General features: G+C 36.6%; 1 protein-coding gene across 7 annotated transcripts in view; it reads left to right on the forward strand.

Annotated features, from left to right (window-relative positions):
- SIPA1L1 (signal induced proliferation associated 1 like 1) overlaps positions 1-16,291 on the forward strand; it is a 181,784-nt gene that overhangs the window by 82,092 nt on the left and 83,401 nt on the right. For 4 of the 7 annotated variants that reach the window (XM_060761548.2, XM_060761605.2, XM_060761586.2 and 1 more), the window contains one exon: positions 4,023-4,091. The exons of 2 other annotated variants lie outside the window; for them this stretch is intronic. The gene's annotated coding sequence lies outside the window, so the exon portion shown is untranslated. Of the gene's footprint in view, positions 1-4,022; positions 4,096-16,291 lie in introns of all 7 variants that reach the window. One more of the 7 variants, XM_060761557.2, reaches the window with a different exon arrangement.

Below are 16,291 nucleotides of genomic sequence, written 5' to 3' on the forward strand. Positions count from 1 at the left end.
GGTTTGAAGATATAGGCAGAACTATTTATTCTGGATCCCTCCCCCTAAAACATTACTGCTGTAAACAATGAAAGTTAAATAACAGATGAACGAAATTCAGGTCAACACAGGATAATCTGAACTAAGCCAGCGTTCGAGTTAATTTAGAAATGATTCAATCTGTAAACCAGATTTCAAGGAAATGGAAAAATAAAAAGTTACATACGCATTGTACACAGGTAACTGCCTTTTTGGGGATTGCTCCCAGGCTCTGAAACGCCCTTCCTTAAAGAGACTAAATTGGCCCCGTCATGGTGTTCTTGTGGCAATAGGTTAAAAAAAATGAACTGAGTGCTTTAGGGGAAATGGCTTTTAATAATGTGTTGTTTTTGTCTGTGTTTTTTAAATAAGTGATCATACTTTTAAATTTCCTTTATTGTTTTTGGTTCATTATATTTTAATGTTTGTAATTTGGGGGATGCATTTACCTGTTTTAGTATTTTTAAGCTTCATTGAATGTCAGGGCTGGCCAAATGAGTAGTAGTAATAGTGATAAGTACTAGTTGTTGGTGATAGTTGTTCTGGGAGTAATTCTAATCAAACAAAATACTTTAATGATATTACTGTTAGTGATACCACAATACTATAACTACAAAAATGACATAACTTCATAAATGCTATATTATCAGATTTTTTAATATCATTATTATCTATCTTATTCATACACATTAAGAATAGTAGTGGTATGAATTCAAAATGTTATCTTCATTCAGATATATAGTAAGATCCTCATATCCATGGGGGATATGTCCACAGCCTGACCACACGTACCTGAAACTGTGGTTATGACTGAAAACCATTGAATTACCTGGCTTCCTGTTCCAGCATACAATGGAATCATGCTGGAAGACCTAGCAAATTCCTAAAGAGAGCATTTCCCCTCAGGAGCAAATAAGTGAAATGGCTGATAAGTGTTCCACGGTTTTGGGGGGCAGGGGCTTACTATATTGCTACATACCATCTTAACAGTCAGCATTTTTATAGTCCAAACTGACCTTGCAGATAAATATTTTAAAAGATTTTTCCTGAGCATAATATATTATGATTTTAAAAATACTTTTACCTATGCATTGAAATTCTATATCAAGCTCAGTCAGAAATTTCTTGGTTGCAGGGTTCAGTCGTAGGTGTAGAGATTAATCAGAAGATTTCTGATTCAGCAAAGAAAACATGTAGGTCACTGAGATATTAAACAAATACAGGTAGTGCAGTGCTGTGTTAATTCCTTTAAAAGGAGTTGAAAGGAACCACTGCTGTGTAATGGCATCAAGCAGTATCGCTAAGGGATATCTAATAGCTGATTATGCCATGCTAACACAGCAACTAGAGTTGCATTTTTTCTCCCTCTTTGAGACTCCTCAGTTTGGTGCAAAGTCACCTTTGTTGCATTTTTTGTGTGTTCTCATCTATCTCACAACAGTTTTACTGAAAGTGTAACAGTACAGAAAATTTCAGATATTCAAAGTGATTCACTTATGATAGTCCAGCAGTCCTCTGAGACCAGTGTTATCCCCATATTGTCATTTGATTGTCTTATGTATGGAGAGCATAATTACTTGTGAAAATGCTTATAAATCACCCAAAAGCCATCCCCAACAGCATAGTTCATGTCCTTTTTTTTAAAGGAATCATTTTTTTTTTAAAAAAAAGCCATACAAATATGTGTAGTCTAAAGAAATTACTGAAAACTTTCTAAAATTGTACTGTCTTATGTTTTCTTGTTTTCCCTTATTGTTATGATGTCATCTACCATATGGTGAGAAACTAAATGAATCTATCTTGTATTATCTTTGGAATCCCATTTATACAACCATGTTCTTTTTAGAATTTTTTCTTTTGAGATGTCAGAATGTTGTTGTTTTTTTTTCAAAGGAGCTTGAAAAAGATGTTTTTAGACTATATTTCTCAGACAATTCACAAATACTGCTATGCTAGATGATGAGAATTACACTGAAAAAAAGTCACATTTCTAAACGCTTGGGAAAGACATTGTGGTAAATTCTGTGATGCATATAGTCTTAGCAAGTGATTTTCAAGTAATCATATCTTCTTCCTTTTTTAACCAGTTTCATATCAGAATATTCTTGTCAAAAATTATATTTTGTTATTATACTTCATATTTTATCTTCATGGACCAATTGGCAAATTGTTTTAGTCTTCATTTGTAACACAGCATGTAGGTTTCATCAAACTGCAGAAAAAGTGATCTCATTAAAATTTGAGGGGGGGGGGAAAGCAGATTTGGAAGCTTGAGAGGCTACAGGTTTGGCGAGAGTAATGTTGGATTTTACTCAAATTGTACTCAGCTGCACACATTTTTTTTAAAAAAAGTAATGGTCTTTTGATTCCCTGAATTGTCTCCTGCTGTTATGGTCTATTACTTACCAATAGTGGAGCTGTTTGAGTTCTGCTACCTGTGCATTTTGCAAATCTTGAAATATAATTCAGTTTCAAAGACTTGTAAAGTTGCCAAGTAGCTGTCCATAGGATATGTTCAGTTCATTAAGCATTTTGCTCTTGATTTAGCACTTAGATAAGAGACTCGGTTTGAAAAAAGCTTTGCTGCAGCATGTTGCCGTGTAAGAGCTGACATTCTCCAGCAAAAATAGCATACTGCTAATCATTTTAGAAATGGAAGTGTTGCAGATTGCCTGCTTTAAACTGGGATTCAGTCCATTTACACTTCTAGTCTTCCTTCTACATTATCTTGGAGTTCTAAACTTGTTTATAAAATACTCAGTCTAGATGAATTTGTCCAGAATAAATTTACCCCTGGTTCTGATCTAAATTGCTAACTCATTTGAATTCAACTTCACACTTCAGAGCTCATAATCATTTACTAGGATGCCTAAAAGTTTCAGTAGGACAGGGTGAGTTTATCTTAATCTGCTGTAATTATTTCCCGAGTGTTCAAATAAGTTCCTAAAAGGTTATAAGAACCTCCAGCCTTTGATGTTAGACCCAGCATCACAATAAAGTTTTAATCTTGTGTTGTCCCAGCTCTGAAGCTGTGGCTACCTGCGATCTTTGCATTTATGGAAAACTGCTTTCCTCATGGCTGTTGTTTCAGTCAGATGCGCTGGTAAGCTTTTGTTCAGTCCATACCTGCCTTTCCATACCAACTGGGTAATTTTGAGGCCTGATGCTACCTTTTTGGCTAAGGTTATATTCACTTTCCACATCAACCAAGACATTATTCTGCCAACCTTTGAAGAGACTCTGCATTTGAGAGAAGGCTCCACTGTATCAGTACACAACATTGCTGTATGTACAGCCCTGAGACTGTCAGCAGAAAGCATTTCTTGCACTATGGCAGGTAATTTACTCTTGTGTGTAGTTTAATTTATGCACACATGGCTAAACAGAATGTCATTTAGTGGCCCCTGTTTTGAAATCTACCATGTATAAACCTAGCAACGCAGAGCAGAATAACAGGAATATAATGTTTATCTTTTTAAATTCTGTATTAGTTGAATAATAAAATTGATTTTCTTAAATAGATTGCTCTTAAAGATACAGATGTGCCACAACATTGTATAGTCCTGATACGTAACCCGTATTCATGACAAGAGGGGTACTGTTAGAACATAATATGGAGAAATATAATTGTTTCCAACTGGCAACGGGGTTAGGCAGAGCTGTATGTTATTACACTATTTATTTAATCTATGTGCTGAAAATATATGTAAAGCAAGATTAAATTTGGAGGAAGGAAAGATAAAAATCGATGGAAAGAACTTTAGCCAACTGCTGAATCCAAACCCTCCTTAGCAGTGCCCTGGCAAAATAGATTATGTTTGCCAGGATGTGTGAGAGATTTCAATAACTCAAAGTTTCCAGATCCTGTTTGATCTGGGAAACTAAGAAGTCCCAGTTCTGGCTAGAACATGAATGGGATACTGGCAACAAATTCATGGTATATAGAGAGAAGAATGAGTTTCCTCTTAAACATTTTGTAATAGTTTGAATCTTTTTCTGTCTAGGTTACCCATTTCAGTATGGAGGTATTGAAGCACACAAACATCTATTTGCCAAGATGCTTTGGAACTATAGTAGGTGTGCCTTTCTTTCTCATTTTACCTCTAAAATTTTATTTGCCAGCTCTCACTCTCCCCTTTAAATCTTGTACCTTCATCCACAGTCTTTCACTAATTGTATTGTGCATCAGGCTACGACTCTGTAGGATATGTCTTTAGAACTAATTTACATGTTATAGTTGAGTTTGATTTAAATCTGGCCATTTGAAATAAAATCTAGGCTCATCAACTAAGAGGTTGATTAATTTCACCTATCAAATAGCACATTGCTCAGGCAATTCACTCAAGATGCAAATCTCCTTTTTATTTTTAGCAAACAATTAATCCCTCCCAGAGGAATGTGGGTGTAATTGTCAAATCTTGCAAAGGACTGCTATTAAGCCAACTGCCACAGCAGGTGTTGAGAGGCATCGCCTTCAACTCTTATCATCTTATAAGTGCTGCTTTTTATTGCAAAGATAGCAAAATGAAACTCCCTAAAGAAAGGTGTTTCATGTATATTTCCTCTCCTGTTATTTCGGGGAAGTTCCTTTTTTATCTTCAGATCATTAATCCTGTCATTCTCTTGAGGGCAATCTAGCATTCTCTCATGATTCCTTTTCAGAGTGATTCTATTTCTTATTAAAAAATTAATCTCCAGGTAAGTCTGGAACAATTGATTTTGAAGAAAGGATTTAAGTGAGATTCAAAGAATTATCTGAAATGTTAAAAATGTTGGTGGGGGAGATTATTTTCAGAAAGTTAGAGCAGCCTTGGATTTCTAAGCATTTTGAAAAATTTGGCTTGGTGTGGAAACGAGGATTGATGATAAAGCTTCAGTGGAGACACCTTTTCTCCATGATAAGAGTGAATTTCCCTTCCTATGGGTAGATTTCTCTCCTTGTTGTATCACCCCTGATTTTAATTATGAGTCATTTGTAAGTTGGGTGTTTGTAATTCAGGAACTGCCTGAATTACATGAGTTTCATTGGATTTGAATTCTGGATCATAATATAGAGGAGTCATCTTCAAACTGTGGTACTCCAGCTGTTTGGGCCTCCAACTTCCAGAATTCCTGACAATTGAATAAGCTGTCTAGAGTTTCTGGGAATTGGAGGCCACAATAGAGTGTCAACAATAAAGGTCAATTTCAGCAGAATAATAAGCCAATTTACTGAAATTCCAAATTATTTTGATCCTATTAAGTTTGGAATGTTATTCAGAATATGCTGCCACTATTGGTCTTGCCATTTCCAATACTACCGGTTGTGCTCCCCCTACTTCTCTCCATCAGATGTGCTATTTTTGAGAGTTGCGTGTGTATGTGTGTGTGTGTAATACTACACATTTTGAGTAATATCCTAGTCATAGCCTAGCATGTTGTTTATCTATTCCCAAATTACTGCTCTCCTTAACATTAGTTTCCGTTACTTACTTACTTTCATAGTTATGTGTGTAATATCTTGCCTTTCTACTAATATGGGACCCAAATTCATTAAAATGGATAATAGAAATGGTAAAAAAATATTTAAAACATTCATAGAATCATGAGAGTAGGAAGAGGCCTCAAGGGCCATCCAACCTAATCCCCATTTCATTTAAAACAATATTTAAAAGACCTTAAAACAGAATGATGATAAAATATAAAAAATCGCCCATCACAAATAAAGAACCTCCTGAAACATACTGTTAATATTCAAAGTCTTGAGTAAAGGTCTTCACCTACCAGTGGAAAGAGAGTAGATGGGTGGTCACCCTAGTTCCCTATAGGAGTGAATTTCACAGTGTGGTGGTTACCACCAAGTGTGCTTTTTCTTATATCCCCACCAGTAGTGTTTGTGATGGCAGTGGAACCAAGAGAACGCCCTCCCCAAGGATCTTAAAACCTGGGTAATCTCATGTTTGGAGAGATGTTCTTTCAGACAGGTTAGGTCTGAGTGGCACAAGTCTTTAAAAAACAAATAGCATGTTTAAAATGAGCCCAGAAACACATTGGTAGGCACTGAAGTTTTTCTAAGGAGTTATATTCCTGAAAGTAGCACCAGATAGCAGTCTGGTTGCATCGTTTTGGACCCACTGCAAAATTGAAGTTAAGGGACCTATGCAACACTGGTTCTGGTATAGAAGCTGCATTTGTTTTGTATAAACTGATCCTGTTTTAGTAAGGGATGCATTCTCCAAATTGTTATTCAGTGCCTTTCCAGAATATATAAATTTATAGGTAATTTATTTTATAAAACAAAAGTTAAGAGAGACCATGTCCATCATTCTGTGTATATGAGGCTGAACATTTGTTCACAATATATTTGGGTGGGAGATTGTTTAAACTTTTTTCCACTACTGCTGTTGATGCTTCCAGTTCATTTAGATTGTTAAACAATACCTTAAGGGCAAGTAGCCTTTCAGTGTCACTAAGCCCCTGCTGAAGTTCTGCTCCTTCCTCTAGCTAGGAGACAAATATCCATTTAAGGAGATGCTGTTTCTGTTTCCATTTGAAAGATACAACACTTACTGTTGCTGTCAGCATACATCCTGGAGCCCTCAGTGGTGCAATGCGTTAAGCCCTTGTGCCAGCAGGACTGCTGACCGAAAGGTCAGTGGTTCGAATACGGGGAGCGGGGTGAGCTCCTATCTCAGTTCCATCTTCTCATGTGGGGACATGAGAGAAGCCTCCCATGGGTTGGTAAAACATCCAGGTGTCCCCTGTGCAACGTTCTTGCAGATGGTCAATTCTCTTACACCAGAAGTGACTTGCAGTTTCTCAAGTCACCCCTGACACAAAAAAGCATACATCCTCAAGATCCCATAGAGCATATTCTCCAAAAGGTGGCTTTTATGTTTTTGTTTTGTTTTTTGTTTTTTGTTTGTTTGTTTTTTTGCTGTTCTTAAGGTTTTTGAACAAGCTTTTACTTTATCAGAGCTCTTCTTTCCTGCATTTTTCAGATCAGGTCAGTTTTATGGTGAGAGAATGGTTGCCACGTTATCAGCAAAATGCCCCTGACTGTTGCTTTCATCGCATAATAGTCATCATCATGTAATAATCAAACATCCATTTTGGGGTTCCCTTTTCTCTCGTATAATAGACCCCCACCCCACCCCGCCCAATTGTCTGCCCCTTGGAGCAGTCCCCCAAGGTCAGAGGAGAAGTTGTGTGAATGAGTGAAGACGCAAGAGCTAGGTTTCCTTTGACTGCTGCCATCCATAGGTAGCCCTGTAGACCTTGCTCACCTGCACATATATTGCAACCCTCCTTTTTTAAGGGAAAAAAGGGGGGGGGTTATTATTATGTAATGAAATACAGTGGCTATTTTTCATATAGTATCCATAGATGCAGATATTTTTCTGTATCCTTGAAGGTGATATTTCCAGGATCCATCTTTTCACACAATTCAGGAAACATTTAGATGTGAAGCTATGTTTATGGAGAAAGGACTTTCCTTGGCCTTCATTTCCTAGAAATTCTTGCCAGTGCTTCCTTAATCGGACTAGCTATCTCCATAACAGCAAAATTAAGCCCTATCTTATATGTTGGCAGGGACCACACACTGTTTCACTGGGCAAGAACCCAACCAGCTCTGATGTAAATTGGAGAAAGTTTATTTAGAGAGAAATGGATTCTGACCATTGCTTCCAGAGACTGTGTTGTCAAGTGTGAAATAGTATGAGGAGAATGTATCAAACCAGAGTGCAAATTGTTATAATTTTAGCTTGAAAGATACTGGTATTTATTATTCTGTGCCGTTTTTACTGGTTTCTGTTAAACAGGAATAGATAGTACATGGCTATGGCTATATTCATCCCCCACCATGTAGACACCATGACATGACTACAATGTCCTTTTTTTTTTTTTTTTTGGCTGCTGCTCCTTTCTTTGTAGCCTCCAAAAAGTTTTTTTTTAAAATGCCAAGACATTCTTGCCCATTTTTTTAGACTAAACCAGAATTTCAGTGATGTGTGCATCCTGCATTTTGGACCATAGGGGAATGTGTGAAATTGGTCCCTTGATTTTCCCCATCCTGAAGATTACAGGATTATTTTAGCTATCAGATTATATATCAGACTTCAGCATTTTCACATGTGAATTCTGTCATTGATTGGATAAATTTACATTTCTCTGTATCTGCTTTTAAAGGTTAGCATCCTAAATACCATGTCTTGTCGTCTGGTGCCTTTTCCTCATTAACCTGTTAGTGCTGACAATACACATCTTTATCTAGATTATCTTCTCAGAGCGATATCAATGGAAAAAAGCTTGCCATGCAAGTCAGCTTCTTAATCACTAGGAGAAATAATGATTGTAATAGATAAGAGTAATCTTAAGTAGTTTACAAAAAGGGATTGTCTGCAGAAAAGGGACACAGAGCACCCTTGGTTTTCAACATTTATTGATTTAATTTGTACCCAACCTTCCTTCCAATATGGAACACAAGGAAGCATATGGTACCTACAAGCAGCAAGGCATACAGGATGACCAGGAGTTATTGAGCTCTTTGACATAACTATCTCTTGTGCTGGAATCCTTTCACAGACTTTTCTCTGTGCAGGACCTCAATCTTAGCAATGACAAATATTTCTCTCTTTCTCTCTCTCTTTTAACATTTCTACTGTTTTTCTTGAGGCAAGGGGGGAAAACTGTACATTCTGGAGTGATACAAGAAGTAATAAGGTCAAGTCATATAAAAAATAAAAAAAACACCCTGATTTATGGAGTTAATTAACTTAAACACATTTTCATGTTCATGAAATTAGATCCTGGGGGTAGGGATGGATGGCAACAGATTACCTCTGTCTCTGATGTATAATTCTTTTTTCTGCTTGGTAAGATGACCACCAGTTTGTGTAAGAGTTACATGGACGAATTGGTAAATAATGATCTGTGTCCCTCCTATGTTGCTAAATAAGTATTTTCATTGCTTTTAAACTTTGATGGAAAATATAATACGGAATATATTTGTACTGTAGCAGTTGAGGAGACACATATGGGAGAGAGGAAATTATATTAGTTTTCATTTGACATTATGTAGACATGGAAGTTAAAGCAATGGTATTCCCCATAGTCACCTACGGATGTGATTGCTGGATGATAGGGAAGGCTGAGCTAGATGCTTTTGAACTGTGGTGCTGGAGGAAAGTTCTGAGAGTGCCTTGGACTGTGAGAAGAGCCAACCAGTCCATACTTTAGGAAATAAAGCCCGACTGCTCATTGGAGGAAAGGATATTAGAGGCAAAGATAAAGTACTTTGGCCACATCATGAGAAGAAAGGAAAGCCTACCTAGGATATGATAAAGCAAGAAAAGAAAAACATTTCGGCAATCATTTTGTGCGATCATCATTAATCAAAGTATGGAATAAATACAAAGATAAATTATACAAAAAAACTCCGTTATGGCTATCACCACTCGAGGCCTCCCAAAGAAGAATATTAGGATGGAACGATTGGCCCAAATATAAAGACATAATAAAAAAGGAAGGTGGAGAATTCAAGATCAAAACCCAACAAGAATTAAAAAATATAAACAATAGAATTTCATGGTACCAGTACGAGCAAATTAAAGAACACTTCAAGTTAGACAAAGAAAAAGGATTTGAAGAAGGCACAAACTTCTGGGACAGGATAATGCAAACCGAAAATAAGTTAATTTCAAAGATATACAAGAAACTAATAGAAGAAGAAGGAGACATAGAAAAAGAGAAAATATACATGAAAAAGTGGAAAGAAAACCTAGGAAGAGAGATAAGGAAAGAACAATGGGAAGAAATATGGAATAAGAAATTAAAATATACGAAAGCGATGGAACTTAAAGAAAATTGGTTTAAGATAGCATATAGGTGGTATATAACATCACATAAGATAGGAAAATTCAACAAAACTACGAATACAAAATGTTGGAAATGCAGAAAACATGAAGGGACATATTACCACCTATGGTGGACATGCCCAAAAGCAATAACCTATTGGAAAAGTATACAAAAATCATTACAAAAATTTTTAAAGATAAATATACCCCTGAAACCAGAAACATTCCTACTAGGGATCCATGATATAAAAATGGAGAAGAATAAGGACAAAATTCTATTTCTCTTAACAACTGTGGCCAGAATAATATATGCAAAGCATTGGAAGGAAAAAGAACCCCCGGGAGAAGAAGAATGGCTAACAAAGATCCTGGATATAAGAAATATGGACAAATTAACTTACATGTTCTAGAGGTCACCTCACTACCTCTGAGGATGCTTGCCATAGATGCAGAAGAGAATGCCTCTAGAACATGGCTATATAGCCCGAAGAAACCTACAGCAACCCAGTGATTCCGGCCATGAAAACCTTCAACAATATATTGATCTGAGTTTTGATTGATAAATGATTTAATATGTTTTTAGTATTATAAAATTATTTTTTCTTGTTGCAAATTGACTTTATTGTATATACCCTAAGATCATCAGATACAGAGTGCCACATGATTGCTGAAATAAAAATAGTTTATAGCTAAATACACTTGTCTTTCGATACACTATGTATATTTGTGTATATGTAGTATGATTTTGGACTCTGATTCTTACAGAATTTAAGAAGAAAGGTCTGCAACATTTTTCCCTTGTGATCAGATTTTTTTTTTTGTCGTGTCAGGAGCGACTTGAGAAACTGCAAGTCGCTTCTGTTTTGAAAGAATTGCAAGGAGGTTGCCCAGGGGACGCCCAGATCATTTGATGTTTTTATCATCCTTGTGGGAGGCTTCTCTCATGTCCCTGCATAATGAGCTGGAGCTGATAGAGGCAGCTCATCTGCCTCTCCCCGGATTCGAACCTGCAACCTGTCGGTCTTCAGTCCTGCCAGCACAGGGTTTTAACCCACTGCGCCACCAGGGGCTCCTTGTGATCAGATGTCATAGTGTGATGCAGTTATAAAAGTTGGCTGCCTACACAAGGGCATTCTTTGCTCCATAAAGTATTCTGCTATGCAATAACAGGTGACCAAAAGTCAACAAATACCATCGGATTTACCTTCTGCCTTATTGTGTGCTTCACAGAGCCCACTTGGCTTTTTTTTTTTACTTGCAGATGCTTCTATTCTTAATTCTATCTCTCTTAACTACAGTAATTATAAAGGTATCTACTATCAACTTGAAGCCAAATTTGAAGGAAACCAGCCACATGCCTCTTACTTCCTTTGTTTATCTTTAGTTGCACTACTTATTAAACATGTAATTTACTTGCAATTTTTGCATAAACATCATTTGTCAGGAAATCATAAATTATAACAAACTTAGTAGACCCTCATATTGGGGAGTAGTATGGAATTTACAAATGGATCAAATAGTTTGCATAACTCTGTAGTTTTATATTTACCTTGTACATCACTAAAAGCATTAAAGCCTTCCATCAGTTAGTGTTAATGTCCATTTCCTTAGTGTGGCTGGATTTTCTTTCATGTGGAATGTGTTATAGAACCCATATTGCATTAAAAAGAGCTGACAATAGCAGTTTTATACTATTGGTTAAGTTTCCTTTTCAATGCTTTTAGTGTCACACATGAGAAAGTCTTGTCCTTGATTAATTAAAAGAGCTAGAATTGCAGCTGAGAGATACTGTTGTAGACTGAGCTTCACAATGTTTTTCCAAATAAATGGTGGGCATATGGTTGAATATAATATTCAATTTGGAAAGGCATGACCTTTTAGAGACCATAACATTTTGGAAAACCAACATCTCCAAAGCCATTTGGAAGCATGGCCCTTTTTGGAGATTAATTGGCATTCACATTATTTGAAATAACCATAACCTTTTGTAAAGTATGATCTTCCTGAGAACAGTTAAAAACTCTCTTGAGTCAAACTTCTCCTTAGTGGTAAATATCGACTAGTATTCATGCAAGGCAATTTGGGTTTCTCAGGTATCCCTGAGAAACCCAAACTGATATCCTTGGTTATCTCTTTGAACTGTTAGGAACAAAGATATGCCAATGCATAAAATATATAGCATATCTTCACAAGTGTTATTTCAGTTGCCCCAAAAACATCTACTCTCCCATAAAATATATTGCTTTCAAATTATGCTCTCAAGAGACCAAAAATAAGTAGTCTTCATTGAAAGTTAACATACTTGATTTACTTACAAATTTCATGTATTCAGCAGACAGGTACATTTTTTATTGGTTGAGTGTCTAAACAGTAAGTTCTCTAAGCATTCTGCTTCAGTCTCTTCTCTGTCACATACACACAAACACAGTCGAATACATTCCTGAACATTGGCTCAATACAGACTCACTACTCACTGCAGCATATTCTACACAATTCAATTGACTTCATACATCAACATCAACTGATGCAAACTGACTCCTAAAATTGAGCCTCAGTCTGAATAGTCTCGGATCTGGGTCACATGGTCTGTAGTTTCTCCCACAACTTCAAACAACATAGTATTAAGGGAAAACAGCACACCGATATATACATACAATATATACATAACAAATAACTAGTATAGAAGGCTTGTAGAAGGTTGCTATTTCCAACAATTCTTGTTTTTGTATTTTATACTGCCTAGTGAAGGAAGAACCCCTTTATGTTCTTATTTGCTATTAAGCAGAGTTTGACTTATGGCATCTCAATGAAAGAGAGACCTCCAAAATTCCTGGTCATCAACTGCCCTGCTCAGTTCTTCCAAACTAAGGGCTGTGGCATCCTTGATTGAATCAATCAATTTGTAGTGAGATCCATTCTTTTGTCTTGACCTTTTAAAGCAATAAAATAATGCTCATTCTATTATGATGGATTCCTATGCAAGGGAGTCAATGTACCAACTCAGCTACGTGGATAAGATTTTCATATTATTAGAGAAAAATGATTTGATTTTTTCCATTTAATTGATTCAAAAGTTATAAAGAGTTGGGTTTCATCAATTTCTGTACAGTAGCCATATGTCTTTGCATTTTCCAATGTGTGTAAGGTTTGGAGGGTTTTTTTTTTAAGTTGTTAATGACTAAGGCATGTAATACAAAGTGAGCATAAAAGCCTTTTTTTCCCTCCCAAAGAGAGAGTTAAACTTGGATTTTTCAGGACTGTTACCCAAGTAAGTTTACATAAGAAACTGCAGTAAAAATAGTGGGGAATGCTGATTAAAGCTGCTTGATCGAGAGGAACAGGCATACGCCTACATATGGTAATAAGCTTGTGATTCTTTTGCATTTAAATCAAATTGCTTATGTAATTGTGCAATATATATATATATATATATATCTGAAAAAGCAAAAAATGCTGACATGAGTATATGTGAATATTTTTCTTTACTGACCATAATTAATTAGTAAAGTAGAGCATTCCGAGGAAAGCTATCAATTGGCAACCACACAGCATTGCATCTACTTTCTTGTTAAAGAAAAAACGCATTATCAGAGATTTCATCTAATTAGAAGTAATTCCAAGTTCTGCTCAAAGCAAACTTTGATGATAGATTTATAATTTCATCAAGAGTCTTTTTTGCAGACCCCTAGGAGGTCAGGTGAAAGTTCTGGCTGGTGCCTTTGTGTCCACAGACTTTAAGAACTAGATCACTGGTTATTATTTGGTATCGCTTAAACATACTGTAGCTTTATAGGGCAGCAAAGATAATTTCCTCTCTGCAGATCATCAAGGAGGAAGGGTGGGAGAGAGAGTAGAGAACAACAACAACAACAAAAAATACCCACCTTTCCCTGTGTGTCGAGGTGGGATACAGCTTCATTAAAACAAGAGAGAATGCATGATTAAAACACATACAACAAGATACACAGAGTTAAAATACCAGTTAAAACCCACTTAGGAATGGCAGATTAAAATTCACAACTTCTGATTGACTGGGTAACTGCTCTGAGCCCCCCCCCCCTCCTGGGGGGGGCGTTGAGAAGAGAGGGGTAGAAATGTTGTAAATAAATAAATACAATTCAGTTACTTCTTGAATGCTGTTAGCTGGTTTAGCTATCAGAGCTCTTCCGGCAGGTCATTCCACAGCCTTGGGCAGCTGATGAAAAGGTCCTCTGGGTGATGGTTGCCAGTGGGTTCTGGCTGGCTGGAGGACCTAAGTGTCCAGGGTGAAATGTACGGGAGGAGGTAATCCTGGATATAATCTGCACCCAAACCATGTAAGGCTTTAAAGATTGAAATGAACACATTTTACTTTGCCGAAAAACCAATTGGATGTTCCTGTAACTAGTCTGCCATGTTTTGAACGATTTGGCATTTCTGAACGTAGTACAGATGTAGCCCAATGTAAAGCAAACTGAAGAAGTCTAACTTTGAGGTTACCAGTGTGCGCACTACCATCTTTAGGTCTTCCAATTCTAGGAAGGGGCGCAGCTGGATCCAAAAGCCCTCCTAAGCTGCTAACATAGACTTTCAGGTGGAATGTAACCTTGATCTTTGCTTGCCTAAATGAAGGCCCTGGATGATTCCATCCCTATATTGATATATCTGTTTTTATCCATCAAAGTGATGGATACAAATTCCAGAATCCCTCTCCAAGCTCTGTAAATAAACTTTTTGAAAAGAAATCCTCCATAATGAATTTATTTATTTATTTACGACATTTCTACCCTGCCTTTCTCCAACCCAGAGGCGACTCAAGGCGGCAACATAATGAATACATATCTGCTGATTCCCCTCCACCAGTGATTCCACTGTCTCCTCTTCCTGTCTTCAAAAGTATCATGTTAAAAATATCCCCCCCCCCCCCGGTGAAATTCTGGGCACTTAAGAGCACTTGTGCACATGATGTCATCTCCATGCCTATTCTTGTTCATCACTATTGTCCTCCCATTTTTCCTTTTTTTAAACACTGATTTCTTAATCTAATATCCTTGAAATTTACCATAAACTGCAAGTAGTAAAATGCATGTAAACAAGAATTTTGGAGAAAGGGTTGGGTTTCTTTCTATCATAATGGAATCTGGTTCTTTGATTAATTGTGTAGTGAAATGTAGGATATGACAAGTTGAGACCTATTCCGTAACTGGAGGTAGGAATCACTGGTGATTTAAATGTGTTTCACAGTACACAGTGACATTTGATAATGGATCTACTGTCCACATATGAACCAGATCTCCTGACACATTTGAGGAGTAATTTGCATCAGCCTTTTTCACTTGTCCTTTTGCAGCATTGCTCAATGTGCTATTAAGCTGCTTGATTACTGTCCTCTACAGATTTGTACGGCTTATCTATTATTTCAGTTTTGTGTATGGTATTGCTAAAAGACCTTTCAGTATAGGATCTCTGTGTTTCTCTGACATCATTTGTGAAGTAATATTGCAGCTGTAACAAATGTGTTTTGCAGTTAGTTTCTGAACTTTAGCATCAAGGTTAAATAACTATGTCATATTATGTGACTACAATATACCCCCCATATCCATGGATCTAATACCCAAAATCTCATTTATCCATGCTTCAAAAATATTCCTCTCCCAGGAGTGTTGTGAGCTTCTTTAGGTCCTTAAGTATGATTCTGTGATACGCTTCAGACTCAAGTTTAGTAAATATATAGAGTTCACTGTAATCCATGGTTTCAGGCATCGGGAAGGAGGTTGGGTTAGGTTATACAGTACTAGTACCTTAAAAATAGACTCAGTGGTTTTATTATGAAATCCCTAATTCAGTGAGGTGCAAAATAATTTATAAAAGCAAAATATTACATTGTAAAGCCAACTGAAAATGCAGCCACTCCCTTTCTGACTCTCACTACTGTGCAGAATCCAGTATTTTAAAAGTCCAAGCTCCACCTTGCAGTAACATATTGTCTTTATGGTTAATTTCTCCCTCCAGTATTTAAGAGATTCATTTGTCCTATACCTTTTCTTTGTCTAGAGTTTTGAGTAATATTTTTATTTATCGTATCAGAAGCGAAACAAGGCTACAGTTGTAATGTATTTTAAAAACATAGAGTTTAAAAAGTTGGCATTATAATAAACGTCTTTTGACCAGTGGCTGGCCACTTGAAGTGCCTCTGGTGTTGCTGTAAGAAAGGTCCTCCATTGTGCATGTGACAAGGTCAGACTGCATTATAATAGCATGTGCATTCTCCACATTCGCATGTTGTGGACTCCACTTTTGAGTAATTATTTTTAGAATTGGATCATTATTTATTAATGTAATGAAATGTCATAAAATTACATTCCTGAAGGTGTCCAGTCTAGCTTAATTCTTAGCACATTTCTTGTTTTATTGATCCAATAATAAATAAGTACTGCCCTGGAGACTGTTGTTGTTGT

Source organism: Anolis sagrei, chromosome 1 (genome assembly GCF_037176765.1).
Source record: "Anolis sagrei isolate rAnoSag1 chromosome 1, rAnoSag1.mat, whole genome shotgun sequence".
Taxonomy (NCBI): domain Eukaryota; kingdom Metazoa; phylum Chordata; class Lepidosauria; order Squamata; family Dactyloidae; genus Anolis; species Anolis sagrei.